The 17,456-nt window shown below is 37.7% G+C and overlaps 1 protein-coding gene across 2 annotated transcripts in view; it reads left to right on the top strand.

Moving 5' to 3' along the window:
- Window positions 1-742: 742 nt before the first annotated feature.
- gcgrb (glucagon receptor b) overlaps window positions 743-17,456 on the top strand; it is a 155,394-nt gene continuing 138,680 nt past the window's right edge. For both annotated transcript variants that reach the window (XM_061880574.1, XM_061880573.1), the window contains exon 1: window positions 743-1,037. The gene's annotated coding sequence lies outside the window, so the exon portion shown is untranslated. The remainder of the gene's footprint in view (window positions 1,038-17,456) is intronic.

Below are 17,456 nucleotides of genomic sequence, written 5' to 3'. Positions count from 1 at the left end.
ATTACAAAAGCATTTTTTTCCACACTAAATTAATGCCAACAAATTTTTTATGTTTGATTTTTATTTTAACTTAATATTTTTTTTTTGCATCAAATTATCCAGACAATTTCATTGAATAACATTTTGTGTGCAAAATGTGTGTTAATAAAATAGGTTTCGTAAAATACTGTTTTGTGTGAAAATTCAGTGTAAAAAAAAAACAATTAAATAATCATTGCACAAAATTTCAGTATAGAAATATTTGTTGCTTCAAAACTCCAGAGTCGCTTACGGTAATTTAAGACTGAAGCAATGAGGTGCTTTCGTCCTAAATTACCGGAAGCGGGTCTGGAGTTTTGAAGCAACAAATATTTCTGCATTAAATGTGTCTCCGCTACATTTTTTATTTTTTTACAATTCATTTTTTTTTTTACACATTTTTATACACTGCATTTTTTTTACAATTACATTGTCAACATAGTTTGATGTAAAAATGTAGTTCACAAAATTGAAAAGCAAACATTTAGTTACTTAAAAAAAGCTTTCATAATAAAGACACAGACTAATCTCCATACTCATTGCTCTTGTGTACATGCGTAAATTAACCCATCTCGTAGCCACTGTGAGTTATACATTCGTATTAGTGAGTAAATACAACATTGATATGGTGCCAATTGTCCCCCCTCGCGTCGTTCCTCGCCTTTTATTTTTGAAACCCTTAACCGGAAACTACTGCGTGTCTCTTCCGTGGCTTGACATATATCTGGGAGCGCAGAGCCTCAAGGAGACAATAACATTGCGTCTCATCCCAAAGGACTGACTTCTGGAAAAGTCATTTGCAGACATTTAGTCCCAACTAAGTGAAAATAGGAGCAGAGTAGACGACAGGGACACACTTTTTTTTTGCTCTCTCTCAGTTTGATCCTATCTTTGCTTTAATTTATTCCACGGTGATGCGTGTTAGTGGTCGTGCGTCTTGGACTGTGATGGACCGTGCAGGGAGCAGATGAGCATCGAGAGGTGTGTGCTTCTTTGCAAGAGGGCATCTGGACGCTTAGGTATGTCTTTTTTTTTCTTTGTTTAATTGTGCAGTTGTATTTTCCTGCACACCCAACACTTACTGTTAAAAATATTTTTGTATTATTTGTGCATTGTTTGTATTTCTGCTTGTTGGATGACTCAACTTTTGACTTGAGGAATACTGTGCATACTAAATTCTCCTGCCATACTGTATGTGCTCTAGCATTAAGTTGACATATAAAGCACGGACCCGATATCCTGTTTCCACTATCAACAACAAGATCTTTCCATAGATCTGCCAACCAGCAGCTATTTGTTATACCAGGGGTCACCAACCATTTTGAAACCAAGAGCTTTTTAATCTGATTAATCACACTTTTATATTAGGATTAATCTTGATTAATCAACGGTTGTTACTCGCTTGCTTAATTTTAATTATCCTAACAAAGACTGCAATATTTAGAGCATAGCAGAGTTTTGACTTGCACTTACAGATGTAGCAACCAACTGTAGTTACTGACAGTGGTTTTATGAAGTGTTCCTAAACCCATGTGGTGATATCCTTTACACAATGATGTTGGTTTTTGATGCAATACCGCCCTTCGCATTACTGATTAATGCGAAGGGCTACCAGTTTGATACACTCTTAAATACATTGCCAGAAATAGCCAATTTGCTCAATTTACCTTTAATAAATAAATATAATAAAAAAATTGGTATTTCCGTCTGTCATTCCGTCGTACATTTTTTTTCCTTTACGGAAGGTTTTTTTTTAGGGAATACATGATGAAAAAAACACTTAATTGAATGGTTTAAAAGAGGAGAAAACAGGAAAAAAAATAAAATAAAATTTGGAAACACAGTTTATCTTCAATTTCAACCTTTTTAAAATTCAACCGAAAAAAATGAAGAGAAATACTAGCTAATTCGAATCTTTTAGAAGAAATTAAAAAATAATTAATGGAAAATCAATAGTAATTTTTCCTGATTAAGATTAATTTTAGAATTTTGATGACATGTTTAAATAGGTTAAAATTCAATCTGCACCTTATTAGAATATATAACAAATTGGACAAAGCTATATTTCTAAGAAAGACAAATCATTATTTCTTCTGGATTTTCCAGAATTTTTTTTTTTTTTTTAAAGAAATTCAAAATACTTTGAATTAAGATTTAAATTTGATTCTACAGATTTTCTAGATTTGCCAGAATATTTTTTTTTCAATTTTAATCGTAAGTTTGAAGAAATATTTCACAAATATTATTCGTCGAAAAAACAGAAGCTAAAATAAAGAACTTAATTAAAATATATTTATTATTCTTTAAAATTACGAAAAATACTTGAACATTGATTTAAATTGCCAGGAAAGAAGAGGAAGGAATTTAAAAGGTAAAAAAGGTATATGTGTTTAAAAATCCTAGAATCATTTTTAAGGTTGTATTTTTTCTCTAAAATTGTCTTTCTGAAAGTTATAAGAAGCAAAGTAAAAAAAATAAATTAATTTATTTAAACAAGTGAAGACCAAGTCTTTAAAATATTTTCTTGGATTTTCAAATTCTATTTGAGTTCTGTCTCTTGTAGAATTAAAAATGTTGAGCGAAGCGAGACCAGCTTGCTAGTAAATAAATAAAATGTAAAAAATCGAGGCAGCTCACTGGTAAGTGCTGCTATTGGAGCTATTTTTAGAACAGGCCAGCGGGCGACTCATCTGGTCATTACGGGCTACCTGTTGCCGGCGGGCACCGCCTTGGTGACCCCTGGTTTATACATTACTTATATAATCACAGAATAATGGATAACTGAATCATATCTTTCTTTATGTTTTCCCTAATTGCCTCCCCGGCAATTATAATAATTATGTAGTTGTTATAACAGACGGTTTGATTTGCATCTCAAGACGTCTTGTGATCAGCTGCCTTAATGAGATTTCTTCCTGTTATTTTTCTGCTCACTTGCACATTCATTCTTCAAGCAGTTGCCTTCAAGGACCGATGTGGTCATCAAGTTAGTTTGGCCCCAAGTAACCGCATCAGGGATTATTATGGCGGGTGTGAATTCCGACAAAACAATGCCTGACATCGGCACCAATAGAGTCTTCTGAATCTACATCTTGAAGTCAATTATATTTACAGTCCTGGTCAAAAGTGTACATACACTTGTAAAGAACATAATGTCATGGCTGTCTTGAGTTTCCAATCATTTCTACAACTTATTTTTTGTGATAGTGTTTGGAGCACATACTTGTTGGTCACAAAAAAAATATTCTTGAAATTCTGGCAAGCTTCTGGTTGAATTTTTGACCACTCCTCTTGACAAAATTGGTGCAGTTCAGCTAAATTTTTTAATGTATTTTTGACATGGACTTGTTTCTTCAGCATTGTCTACAGGACTTTGGGAAGTCCGTTCTAAAACCTTAATTCTAGCCTGATTTAGCTATTCTTTTTACCACTTTTGACGTGTGTTTGGGGTCACTGTCTTAAGGTTCTTGGTCAAGAGGGGGTTGACCCCAGGATGCAGAGACGGGAGACAAGGTGGAATTACAAAAATGAAAAAAATTAATTAAGACAAAAAGGGATAACTTAGGGCGATGGGGAAGAAGCGCATACCATGGAACCTGGACTAAATAGGTTCCTCAGAGGTCGGCAGGAGAAAAGGCCAGGGCACACTGAGCAGGGCAAAATAATCCCCTTTACCCCAGGGAGGCTAGGAAACAAACACAGGAGAGGTTAGGAAATTCAGGACTAAGTAGGGACAACATACTAGGTCTAGTGAGGTCATGCAGGAGAGCGGTTCAGGATGCATTAATCGCCAAGGCCAAGCTGTCAGTGGCGGGATAATTGCGAGCAGGTGTGCCTCAAGGCCCGCCCCTCGCCGAGGACGAATCACTGAATACACAGGTGCAGCCAAAGGAGAAGCCAGGATAAAACTAAAACACAACACATTATCCTGTTGGAACACCCAACTGCGCCCCAGACCCACACTCCGGGCTGATGATTTTAGGTTGTCATGAAAATTTGGAGGTAATCCTCCTTTTTCATTGTCCCATTTACTCTCTGTAAAACACCAGTTCCATTGGCAGCAAAACAGACCCAGAGCATAATACTAACACCACCATGCTTGACGGTAGGAATGGTGTTCCTGGGATTAAAGGCCACACTTTTTCTCCTCAAAACGTATTGCTGGGTATTGTGGCCAAACAGCTCTATTTTTGTTTCATCTGACATCACATGGACAAAGATAAGACCTTTTGGAGGAAAGTTCTGTGGTAACTTTTGATTATGACTGTATATTGTGCTTTTCTCTAGTGACTCAAAGCAAAGAGTATATGAATTTAAATTATTGGGAATAGTAATTGATCAGAAGTTATGTTGTAAACCACATATTGAATATATAAAGGGAAAATATCCAAATCCATTGCTATTCTTTATAAAGTAAGAAAAAGAAATGCCTGCATGTTATATTATTTATTTTTTTCAATATCTAACATCTTGTGTTGAAATTTGGGAAAAGGTTTATAATACAAACATACGCCCAATACTTCAACTTCAAATAAGGGTAATTAGAATAACACACAAAGCGTGCTGCTATGAACATACTAATCCATTATTTATAAGTTCAAATGTGTTAAAAATGTTCTGATATTGTGTTTTTAAAACAATGGAAATTGTGTTTCGAGTAAAGAACAGCCTTCCAGCTTATAGTCTTAGGTTATTTAAATTAAGAGGAGAAAACTGTAATTTACGGGGGATATTGTTTTTTAAAATAGGTAATGTGAGAACGAATATAAAATACAGATGTATTTCAGTTTTCGGAGTTAAATGGTTGAGCAAGCACAGTGATGCGTTGAAGACATGTAGTTATCTGTTAAGGTTTAACCTTCGTCTTGTGTTAGGGTCCCGTTTTAGTTTTTAAATGCATAAAAGAACCACATACATTTTATTTTTTTTGCATCAAGGCTTTTTGACTTTGTCAGGAACCTCTATTTCAACAAAATAAAACCTTTTTTTTTTCACTAAATTATAAAATGTTCTGGTTGAAATTATGACCTTGTAAAAATAAGACTATCAAGCAATAATTAGAGACAAAACTGAACACACTGACAGCTAGCTCCACCCCCAATCATGTGAGCTTTAGGGGATTCTCATTTTACCTTGTTATCCAGTACAAAAACAAAGACGGGCAAGTCCAGACATTTGAAGTCGATTCAGAATAAATTATTAAAATGAAAAAATAAATAAAACACGGTGGAAGAGGGTTTAGTGCGTCTGCCTCACAATACGAAGTTCCTGCAGTCCCGGGTTCAAATCCAGGCTTGGGATCTTTCTGTGTGGAGTTTGCATGTTCTCCCCGTGAATGCGTGGGTTCCCTCCGGGTACTCCGGCTTCCTCCCACTTCCAAAGACATGCACCAGGGGATAGGTTGATTGGCAACACTAAATTGTCCCTAGTGTGTGAATGTGAGTGTGAATGTTGTCCGTCTATCTGTGTTGGCCCTGCGATGAGGTGGCGACTTGTCCAGGGTGTACCCCGCCTTCCGCCGATTGTAGCTGAGATAGGCGCCAGCGCCCCCCGCGACTCCAAAAGGGAATAAGCGGTAGAAAATGGATGGATGGATGGACATTTATTCAAAAGATGTGTTCTAATACCCCTCAATAGTAGTCAGGTAACACAACAACCTTTCATTTATTCATACAATTCTCTTGAGGTTCATTTTAGCATTTTTTGAATTGAAATCGAGAGGTATACTGACAAAAAAAAAAAAAAGGCCCAATGGCTCACACCAAAATTATTAAAACCGATACTTTCATGGATAAGGAAGCCTAACAAGGTAACCAAGAGATGAGAAACAAATTAGATGAGATAATTGTTTTTCGTGTATTTTACAGCTGATTTAAGACATGGGTCGAAACCGACCCGTTAACATTAGAGATGGTAACAGAAAGCTAACACAAGAGGAAGGTTAAGAAAGCCTTGAAAGGTAAAATCAGGGAAAATTACGATTACTTTTATTGATTTTTTGATTGTTGATGTTCCAGGCAATCTAATTTTCAGTGACTGTAGGGTCATTCTATTTCCTTTTGTGTGTGTGTGTGTGTGTGTGTGTGTGTGTGTGTGTGATTGTTAATATGTATGATTTTGATCACACAAAATGGTTGATTATATGACCGAAATAAACTAATTTCAAAGCGCTTTGCATAGTAAAACCCTTTATCTAAGTTACATTAAGACCTGTGTGGGTGGCACTGGGAACGGGTTGGTGAAGTATCTTTCCTAAGGACGCAATGGCAATGACGAGGGCGGAGGTAGTGGGGATCGAACCTGAAACCCTCTAGTTGCTGGCACGGCCACTTTATCAACTGAGCCCTGCCTCTTCAAGGTCATCGTTCCTACCCGCATCGGACGAACTGGCCTTTTCTGTCAGTCAGCAGGATTATGTCAGACTGGTTTTTTGCTCTGTCATGTCTGGTCATATAGAGGCGTTCTCAGAACTGGGATTATGTGGCAACATTGGTCTTCGAATGGGTAGTTGTCTTCCATGAATGGCCTAGAATTGTTTTTTTAAAGGGTTAAACGCTTGTTGGACTGAAAGTTAAACTTTCTTCATCAATAAGCAGATAGTGGCAGAGTGCTGTTGTGACATGTGATTGATCTTCTGAACTTTGAGTCCATTAATATATTGACGCTTCTTAGTTTTATTATCTGACAGTTCAATAAGACATGTGAGAATCATCTGAAGCTTTTAGATCATTTCGTAGATTCGTATATCTGCCTTAGGGGTCGACAACCCGCAGAGCTCAGAGATTTATGTAACGTCAGTGTGGGGAAATGTGCATTCTTGAAAAGGGTTGTACCATTTCTGACCGTCTGTGAGGCCGTGAATGTGACCTGACTGTTGATTCGATGAGTTTGGGGTAGGCATGCAAGGTAAAAGGGAGGAAAGTGTGTGTGTGTGTGTGGTCCAGATACCAAATTTATTTACATACTTTTCTGTCATGTCTTGTGACATGTTTTCTTTAGTTATGTTCTGTTTTGTTTAAAACTCCACAGTTTTTTCACTCCCTTGTTTTGTCGCCATGGCGACCCATTAGATTCACCTGTATCACGTGTTGGACTCACGCACCTGTTTCAATCATGTTATTATTGTTTAAGCCTGGTTTTTCAGTTGGTCGTTCTGGCGTCATCGTTTCATGATCTTTTCACACTCTGCGTCATGCCGTGTTTACTCTTTCTTGTAATGTCATAGTTCATGCTGCCCTGCTCACGCCACCGCAAGTAAGTTTATGTTTATTCATGCCAAAGCTAGTGTCTTCTGTTTTATGTCCTTAGTTTACGTCAAAGTGATTTTTGGTTTCCTTAGCCAAGTTTTTGTCTCCGCCTTATTTTTTTTAATGTTTAGCTATTCCTCGTCCTGCAGGGATGGCACTTGTAAGAAACTTACTTTATTTGTCGCCATGGAGGCGAGGATTACTGATTTAGAAGTAGCTAAAACACTCGCTAGCCATGTCTTAAAGCACCTCTTCCTGAGGGTTGTTCCAGTGTTATAACTTCACCTTTATCTTTAGTTTTTAAGCCAAAATGTGTCCATTCTCCCGTTTCTGTCTACACACTGTCTGTTTGTAAGTACTCAGTGAATGTGTGCTGCCGAACATGCTCGTCTGCTCGCAAACCAGCAATGACACGACGGGAGAGGTCAGAGAATGGCGGACCAGTACTTTTTAGAAGCGGTATAGTACCGAATATGATTAATTAGTATCGCGGTATTATACTAGTAAGGTATACCGTACAACCCGTGTGTATGTGTGTGTGTGTGTGTGTGTGTGTGTGTTGCAGGAGCGATGCTTCTTGAGTGTGCCACCCTTGCAATAAATTAAACAGTAAATCATGTATACAAGTACGGAGCCCCTAAAGGGACATGGGAAATGTTTTTTTTGTTGTAATTCCCCATGTCCCTTTAGGGGTTCCGTAGATCCAAAAAAATGAATAAAAAATTCCCCATGTCCCTTTAGGGGCTCCGTATGTACAAATCCCAAAAAAGACGAATCTCAGAAAATAATTGAATATTGTATGGACAGATTTCACGGCCAATGGCGCTGGCTGACATGTGTTGCTTGATATGTGGGGGAAAAATGAGCAAACAACAAAACATCTAAGACTGGGGTGTCAAACGTGCAGGCCGGGTCAGGCCCCGCAAACCGGTTTCATCCAGCCCGCGGGATAAGTTCGCTAAGTATAAAAATGAGCCGAAATATTTGAATGAAAGAAACTGCTGTTTTAAATGTGTCCACTAGATGTCGCAATATAAAGTATTTTTTATCTTTGTAGATGATCCTACATTTTTACAAAAAAAAAATAAACCACATTTTCCCACATTGGTCTTGTGGTTAAAGGCATGCAAAACATTTTTTTGATCATTTTTAATTGTCCATGATTACTTCAAAACTGCACAAAAAAGTAAGTTAAAATGATCGCTATTTACACACCTCCATGCTATTCAATCGCCTCTCGCATAGGCACCGTAGCCTGTGTAGCCTAATGCTCTTTCGGCTTTTATTAAAGCATCTTGAGGAAAACATCAGTAGAAGAGGACATCATTTAAATACTAGTGGATTACATTTTTTTCCCCTCCTTTTTGAGCACCTTGTCTAGTCGTTTCTACGCAGGCTCCGACTGAGTCTTTCTTACCTCGAGGGTGCTCCTAATTTTCAGTGTCACATTTGACATGAGTCTTTTAAAGCAGTGTTTTTCAACCTTTTTTTGAGACAAGGCACATTTTTTTCTTAAAAAATGAAACTCCACCGGGTTTTCGTGTCTTATTTTGAGTTTGTTGTTTCCCGTGTGTAGTGCTTTAGTTCCTGTCTTGCGCTGTTATTTTGGTGACACTTCCTGTTTTGTTGGTATTTCCCTGTAGCAGCTTCACACCTTCCTTTGTGTGCTATTGCCTGCACCTGCTTTGTTTTCGCAATCAGGGGAATAAGCGGTAGGAAATGGATGGATGGACTATTTAAGTTGTGCGTACGCTATCATTCTTTGTGGGAACATTGTTGATTGCCACTTTGTGGACATCGTCTCTGCTCCACACGCTGTAAGTTTTTGCAGTCGTCCAGCATTCTGTTTTGGGTTTTGTACATTCTATCATGAAAATAACATGACTGCAAGTTGTTGCTTCTCTTGGACTGCTTTAGTCTCACTCCATGCGCGTACATGTTCACGAGACCTGGTGAGTGACCGTCATAAACAGCGATCGTTTTATCCGGGCCGGTAAAATTTTTTATTACATACAGTACATATTAGACCAGTGGTGTGCCGTCAAAGCCAGCAAGGCCTACTCTGCTGGCCTAACATAACCATAAATCATGATCATAATTAAAGATACAATTATTTTTTAATTTACTTTCCCTAAGTATCTAAACGTATTCAAATTCTCTTCATGTATTTTGTACTTCTATAGTGTTTTGTATATTGTGCAGGATTGCTTATTATTTTTATTGGATAGTAGTCTGTTTATTTCAATTGTTAGTTTTTGCTTTTTACCTCTTATGTCATTTATTTCACCCCATATTTGTTCCCACTACCGCACCTTAAGTTGGAGTCTTTAATCTCGTTATATGCCAATATAATGACAATAAATTTCATTCTATTCTATTCTGTCATATTATGCTCCTTCCATTGCTGTTGTTTTTAGTTTGTATCCAATCAGAAATCAGCTAGCTTATGATGCCATGTTTTACGAAATCTGCCCGAGGCCTTCAGAATCAACAATATGGGGACATACAGTTGATAGACAGTTGCGATCGCCAATCAGATCATGAGTTGTTGTCAGTAAGGACTTCTAGCTGGCTTCACGTTGAATGTGACATTTACACGTCATGTGATTGGATACTCATCGGGACCGTTAGCGGATGAATTTGAGAACACATACAGTTGATGGACAGTTGCGATAGCCAATCAGATCATTAGTTATATATGCAATATATTTATTTGTACTATAATCTATTTAGTTATATCTGCACCTTATTTGCTCTTTTAACCTGCACTACCATGAGCTAATGCAAAAAAATGTTGTTCTTATCTGTAGTGCAAAAATCTAATTTGAATGACAATAAAAGGAAGTCTAAGTTGTTGACAGTAGCCTATCCAAGTAGCCTGATGTTAACGAGACTGATTGGATACTCTTGTCATTCCAAAGTGAGTACATTTACAAGTTTCAATTTAGCCAGGAAGAGGGGAAGTGTTGCGCCGTAGTCAGACCAGGAAAGCAGAGAAGGAGAACAAAACGTTGATTAGGTGGCAGATATACATTTGCAAGGCCATTTTCAAGAAGGATATTTAAAGAGAAACTAAATCTTGTGAGACGATGTGATGGGAAAACGCCCGCTATTTCCACCCGAATAAGCCGATGACGAGGGGTACCACTGGCGTCAAATAGTGAGTTCAAATATTTTCTTTTTTTAATTTTAATGTTTTTTGCAATTTTAATTTTGACAGTACTACATTAGATATGTTTTAATTGCTGATGCTTTTTAATTGATTTTTATATGCGCAAAAAAAATAAACCGTTTTGTACACTGATGTAGTTCAATGACCAATAGTGCGTAAATGGGCTCCTTTATAGTATTTCTCCAGCAATGGTCATGTGGTGACATCAATGATGGTATTTTGAGAGGTAATCTTTGAAGTCAGACATCACTGATGTTAGAGTTTGTTGGTGACGAACCCCAAGATGCAGAGAAGGAGGCAGGCATTTTGCAGGTAAACATGATTTAATTAAAATACTAGAACAAGAACATACAAAAGGGTACTAACAAAAGGCGCGCACGAGGCGGATAACAAACTTAGTTAAGAACGAAAACACTTACTGTGACAAGACGGAATTATGGCATGAACATAGTGAACAGAAGTAGACAAAGCGACAAGACAGGTAGTGGTGACTTCGACGCGACACAACAATAATCCAGCATCTGACTGGAGGACAAAACAGGCTCAAATAGTGGCTGACTGATTGACACCAGGTGTGGCCAGGTGCCAATCAGCCACAGCTGAGGGGACACAGCAGTCAGGGAGAAAAACAGGAAACAGAAACAAAATAAGAATGCTGACAGGAAATACTAAACACACACAGAAGAAAAAGTAAAACTGAAGGCCTAGGTGGGAAACGCAGGGCCCGCCACTGCTTTTTACAGCTGTCAAACAAATGTGTACTGTTCATTTTAATGATACCATAAGTGGTAACATTAACGGTGGTGTTTTATTATACTGCAATGAGGTGGCGACTTGTCCAGGGTGTACACCACCTTCCGCCCGATTGTAGCTGAGATAGGGACCAGAGCTCCCCGCGACCCCAAAGGGAATAAGCGGTAGAAAACGGATGGATGGATGTATTTTTATTATATATTTTGCTTCAAAAAATGCAAACGGCACCTTTTAATCTGAGTAATTACGTTATATTGGCAGCCCCTATTTTTTGAGTCATCTTAAGAAACGCAGTGTGACATAAACCTTGACAGTTCAACAGTCGTTTAACACTCCCGCCGGGGATCCGTCCTCCCCACTGGGAAATCACTGACATGGTACGTGACGATAGGACATACCTGCTGAATGAAAAGCAGAGAGAACACCCACTCCCATCAGCGTGTATGAGGTCTTCATGCTCAAGCAGCTCAACAAGGACTACTAGAGCCCTTACAAGAAATTTTTGATATGCAATAGTAAAAATAGTCATTTTGATAACCATTTTTTTATGCAAAATGAGACACGATTACAGAGTATTTGCATCTCCTTTAAAGGCACCTTGCGCCGGCTGCCTTGAAATGGGAAGTACAGTATGTGAAAGCTTCACCTTAATATTTAATGTCTATTTTCTTTGTATTATCTTCCATTTAATCTCCCCCTGTTCTTTATTCAGTAGTAGGTTACGGTCCCGGGTGACTGGTCGTGCATGGGGTTTCACGTCACGCCTCTCTTATGCAAAGAAGTACAACCTTAACAAGTGCTGGCCTTAGATGCAGGTTTCATTTCAGTCAGTCAGGTTCTTAACTATTTATATTGTCTGTGGCGAACACACACACAAAAAAAAAACACTGTTATGGACTCCAAACTGAACTGTAAGGAAATTCGTAAACTCGTTGCCGTCCATTTCCACTCTTCTCTTTTTATGGTGACGTAATACGTACGAAGGTGTGTTGTGTTATGTGTTGTGTGCGTGCGTTCAATGCATGCATGATGAGGTCTGCGCTACAAACACAACTGTTTATTTAATCAACACCAACCAAAACCGGTTTCCGACACATGCTGTGTCTCCTCTCTCACACACACACATTCTTGTATTTCTAACCTTCTTGAACCGACGAAAAATGCCTAGATTTCTAGATATATCAAGATTTGTATTTACAACATTATTGATATATACATACTATGCCAATATAAAAAGGTAAGGTTTTAGTGGATTTTTTTTTCTGTAATTGTTTTTGAATAATTATTTACTTCAAGTTATTACAGTATCTCTATCTGTCTATCTATCTATCTATCTATCTATATACATATCGTATTTCCTTGAATTGCCGCCGGGGCGCTAAATAATTTATAACCTCTTCTCTCTCCTGCGCTTACCAAAGGCATGCGGTAAAAGTAAGCATGTGCAAATTATTTTAAAACCTCTTTTCACTCCGACACTTACCATAGGCATGCAGTAAAAATTTGAGTGTGATATAAGCTTGGACCTTAAATCCTACTGAATAGCTCTTAATCTTCTTCCCTTTATGCGATTTCAAATTACCGGTATTGAAATCAGCCTCGGGCTTCACGGTGGCAGAGGGGTTAGTGCGTCTGCCTCACAATATGAAGTTCCTGCAGTCCTGGGTTCAAATCCAGGCTCGGGATCTTTCTGTGTGGAGTTTGCATGTTCTCCCCGTGAATGCGTGGGTTCCCTCCGGGTACTCCGACTTCCTCCCACTTCCAAAGACATGCACCTGGCGATAGGTTGATTGGCAACACTAAATTGGCCCTAGTGTGTGAATGTGAGTGTGAATGTTGTCTGTCTATCTGTGTTGGCCCTGCGATGAGGTGGCGACTTGTCCAGGGTGTACCCTGCCTTCCGCTCGATTGTAGCTGAGATAGGCACCAGCGCCCCCCGCGACCCCGAAAGGGAATAAGCGGTAGAAAATGGATGGATGGATGGAAATCAGCCTCCTCCATTTTGAAAATGATGACAGGGGAAGTGTCACGAGTTTGAGCAGGCGGTAAAACTAAGCATGCGCTAATTATTTTTGCGAAGTGAGTTTGACCCGGCAGTAATTCAAGGCAGGCGCATACTATATGCCCTGCGGCAATTTAAAGAAATACGGTGTGTGTGTGTGTGTGTGTGTGTGTGTGTGTGTGTGTGTGTGTGTGTGTATATGTATATATGTGTGTGAATATGTGTGTGTGTGTATATATTATTTATCTATTTTTAAAAAAAATACATTTTGGCCAAAGGGGGCACATTTCAATTTCTTACACACACTTGTTAATTCATATGTTGACCAGAAGGGGAGCACTTTCAAAACCGACAAAAAGTCAATTAGAAAAATTCTTCCTTTTTGGGATCACCCTAATTTTGATGGATTTCCCAACAAGATAGATAGATAGTACTTTATTGGGGTGCAAATGAGACATTCTCTATTAGATGCCATAGTTTGCAGCATTGGGAACATGATTTATGTCTTAACTTGTTCACCGGTCCTCATATGGAAGGTGCTTTTCCTTGTTGATGTCTTAAGAAGGGTAGAAATACAAGAACATACCCCCCCCCCCCCCCCCCCCCACACACACACACACAAACACGCACACATTCTTGTATTTCTTACCTTCTTGAGACCTCTGAAGAATGCCTCCCTCTTTAGGACCATTTGTATTTACAAAATTAATAATATATACATGCTATGCAAATATAAAAAAGCTTGCTTGTTGTGAAAAATGAGTTGGAATTTTACAAGAAATACTTAAAATTTTGACAGTGCTGTGATAAAAGTCATAAATATACTCAACGCAAGTCAAACTTTTACGAACAAAAAAAAAAATAACATCTGTGCAGTATTATGATATAAGTTGGAATTTTACTCGATACCAGTCACAATTTTACAAGAAAAGCATACAATTTTGGCAATTTTATGAAGAGTCGCAGTTTTGCTCAAGTCACAGTTTTATAAGAAAACCTTTGGCAATATATTAATAATCAGAATTTTATTCGGCAAAACGATGACAAGTCATACTTTTACTCAAAAAAAATGTCACTCTTTTACAAGCACAACCAACAAATTGGCAATATTGTAATACAAGTCACAATTATATGACAAATGTCACCATTTTGCATTAAAAACTAATACCATAACATAAAAAGTAATGATGAAGAAATATGAGAAATTATTGCATTACCGAAACAGAAAGAATATGAGAATTCGTTCCCAATTTTATCACAAAAAAGTTGACACTTTTTGAGATTAAGACTGCTTTTTAGTTGTTTTTTTATTTAAGTTGTTTTTTAATCATTGTTATTTATTTCAAGTTATAACAGTATCTCTCTCTCTCTCTCTCTCTCTCTCTGTGTGTGTATATATATTATTTTTTTCTTAAATAAATTTTGGCCAAAGGGGGCGCATTTCATTTTTTTTACACAAACTTGTTATTTCATATGTTGACCAGAGGAAGAGCACTTTTAAAAACGACACGCAGTCAATTAGAAAAATCCCTCCTTTTGTTTGATAGATTTCTTTAGCAGGGGTGCAAATGAGACATTCTCTAATAGAGAATGTCAATAGTTTTCCGTATTGAGACCATGATTTATGTCCTAACTTGTTATTTCATATGTTGACCAGAGGCAGAGCACTTTTAAAACCGACACACAGTCATTTAGAAAAATCCCTCCTTTTGTTTGATAGATTTCATTAGCAGGGGTGCAAATGAGACATTCTCTATTAGAGAATGTCTCATTTGCACCCAATGTCAATACGGAAAACCATTGACATTCTCTATTAGAGAATGTCAATGGTTTTCCGTATTGGGACCATGATTTACCTCCTAACTTGTTCACCGGTCCTCATATGGTAGGTACTTTTCCTTGTTGATGTCTCAAATAGGGTAAAATACAAGAACACACACATGTGCACAGTCTCATACACACGTGTCCCTTCCTGGTTAAATCCCATGATTTATTCTCCCCTTTAGTCCAATGCTGATGTCTACAATGTGAAGCCCACATGGTTAACTCAAGCTGCGCGTGACAACAGGGATGGAAGCATCTTTGTGCCTTATACATTAACATTTTATATCAAACACCACCAGCAGGAAGTACATTTTTTCAGCAAGTACCACCTCATTAAAAAATGATGGCAATATGAGTCACGTAAACAACACCAACATTTTATATGTTCCATTGAAAATACAGAACATTACACACAGTGCTCAAAAACCTATCAAACTGGTTTAGTACGACTTTGTTAAGCTATGAAGCCGCACCGCTTGATGGATTGTCGGCACATTAAACATACGAGTATAATTATGATGTGTGTATAAGGTAAGACATTATCTGGCGTTTTGTTTTGCAATATTATGCAAAAGCAACTTTTTTTTACCTTTTGATACCTGCTGATCCGTATTCGGGATCTGCATAAAGCCTGAAAAACTGTTCGCGTCCGCCTTTATAGTTCGTGCCGACATCGTAGTCTATAAGCTTTTTCTTTTTCTCCATCTTCTTGTTATGGGACATTCATCCTCCGCTGTTTCCATTTCTAAAGTAAAGTTCTTACTTATATCCGTCAGTAAACCTGCCATGAAAGCGCTAAAACATACCGGTATAGTTAGTTTACATTATTCACCCAAGGAACTTAAGAGTTCCAGTCAAATGTTTTTTCATGGGACACATTTCCGGATGAGAAGATGCTGCTCCGTTATTGATTTAAGTAAAGTCTGAATGTCATTAAAGCAGTTCGCTCCATCTTTTGACACTTCTCCCACTCCCATCCTTGCACGCTACACCGCTACAACAAAGATGACGGGGAGAAGACCGAAAGTGAGCCACATAAATAAGACCGCCCACAAAACGGCGCATCCAGAAGCGACTGTCAGAAAGCGGCTTGGAGATGATCTGTAAAACATAATCTGTGCAAGATTTTGACCACGGAACCACCATTACATGTTATGTACACCACAAGGAAGTGTTTTACATTTCGAAAAAGAATCCTAATATTATGACTCCTTTAATGCGCCCTATAGTCCGGTGCGCCTTATATATGAAAATAAAGACTAAAATAGACTATTCATCAGCAGTGCGACTTATAATCCGGTGCGCTCTGTGGTCCAGAAAATACGGTAATTCTTTGGCGTACCCCTAGAGGAAGCCTGTACCCAAAAATTGAGAATACCTGCTCTATTTGTTTGCCTTTAAATGATGTCACATCCGGTTCATTCAATATGCGAGGAGGTCAGGCTAGCTCTGTTCTCAATGGAAATTAGGCGCCATTTATAGCCTCTCTTGAATAAAACTGGCCTATGCTTGCGTTGTTTTTATCTGTACGAACCGTTTTTAATCACCAAAAGGATAAAGGTTTCCTCAGAGTTCCTCGAGAGGAAATCAAGAAGGGCGGATAAGTGCAAGATTTTACAAAAGACGACGACAAAGTCCAAGAAAGCAGAATTGAAAAATAAAAACACAAATTTGCTGTGATCACGTTGTTAAAGGTTTGTTGGATGTATTTTTTTTATACTTGTTTAATATTTCCAAGTCTTCTCTTGATATTGTTTGTATTTAGTTTTCAACAAACATAAACCTTAAAGCCAGGGTCAATTATACTTTGTCAGGAAAGGTACTTCTATGTCTCCCCTCTTGTTTATTAGTTTAATATGATAACAGGACAAAAATAAAATGATGATTCAGCAAATGTTAGTTTGTTAAATGGATATGCAGTCTGTTGGGTTTTAGACTTAGACTTAGACGAACTGTAGTGACTCACAAGGGAAATTGATCCACACAGTAGCTCAGTTTCAAAGGATGGGAACGGTAATGAAGGTATTAAGTAGACTGAAAATGTACCATAGTAGCAATATCAAATATATGTAATATTTACATATTATAAGTATACAGTATATAATATATACTGATATATTAAATTATGATTTTTTTGTTTCCATGTTTAGGACAAAAAAAAGATTTACTAGATTAATCGATCGGGATATTCGTTTGAATACTCGATTACTAAAATATTCAATAGCTACAGCTCTAAAATTCTTCCAAACAACATTCAAAACTGTTTTGTAAAAAGATAAAGTAATTATAATCTAAAAGGAAGTGAGATTTTTACCAAACCGATATTTAGAACAGGGATAAAGGAAATACGTATTTCAATTAAAAAGGTGTTTGTTCGATAAACTATCTTGACAGCGCAATAAAACAATTTAAGTCTCTTGTTGTATTCAAAAAATTTAAA

This window comes from Nerophis ophidion, linkage group LG20 (genome assembly GCF_033978795.1).
Source record: "Nerophis ophidion isolate RoL-2023_Sa linkage group LG20, RoL_Noph_v1.0, whole genome shotgun sequence".
Taxonomy (NCBI): domain Eukaryota; kingdom Metazoa; phylum Chordata; class Actinopteri; order Syngnathiformes; family Syngnathidae; genus Nerophis; species Nerophis ophidion.
Note: the sequence above shows the minus strand (reverse complement) of the source record. Positions and strands in the feature narration are given on the sequence as shown.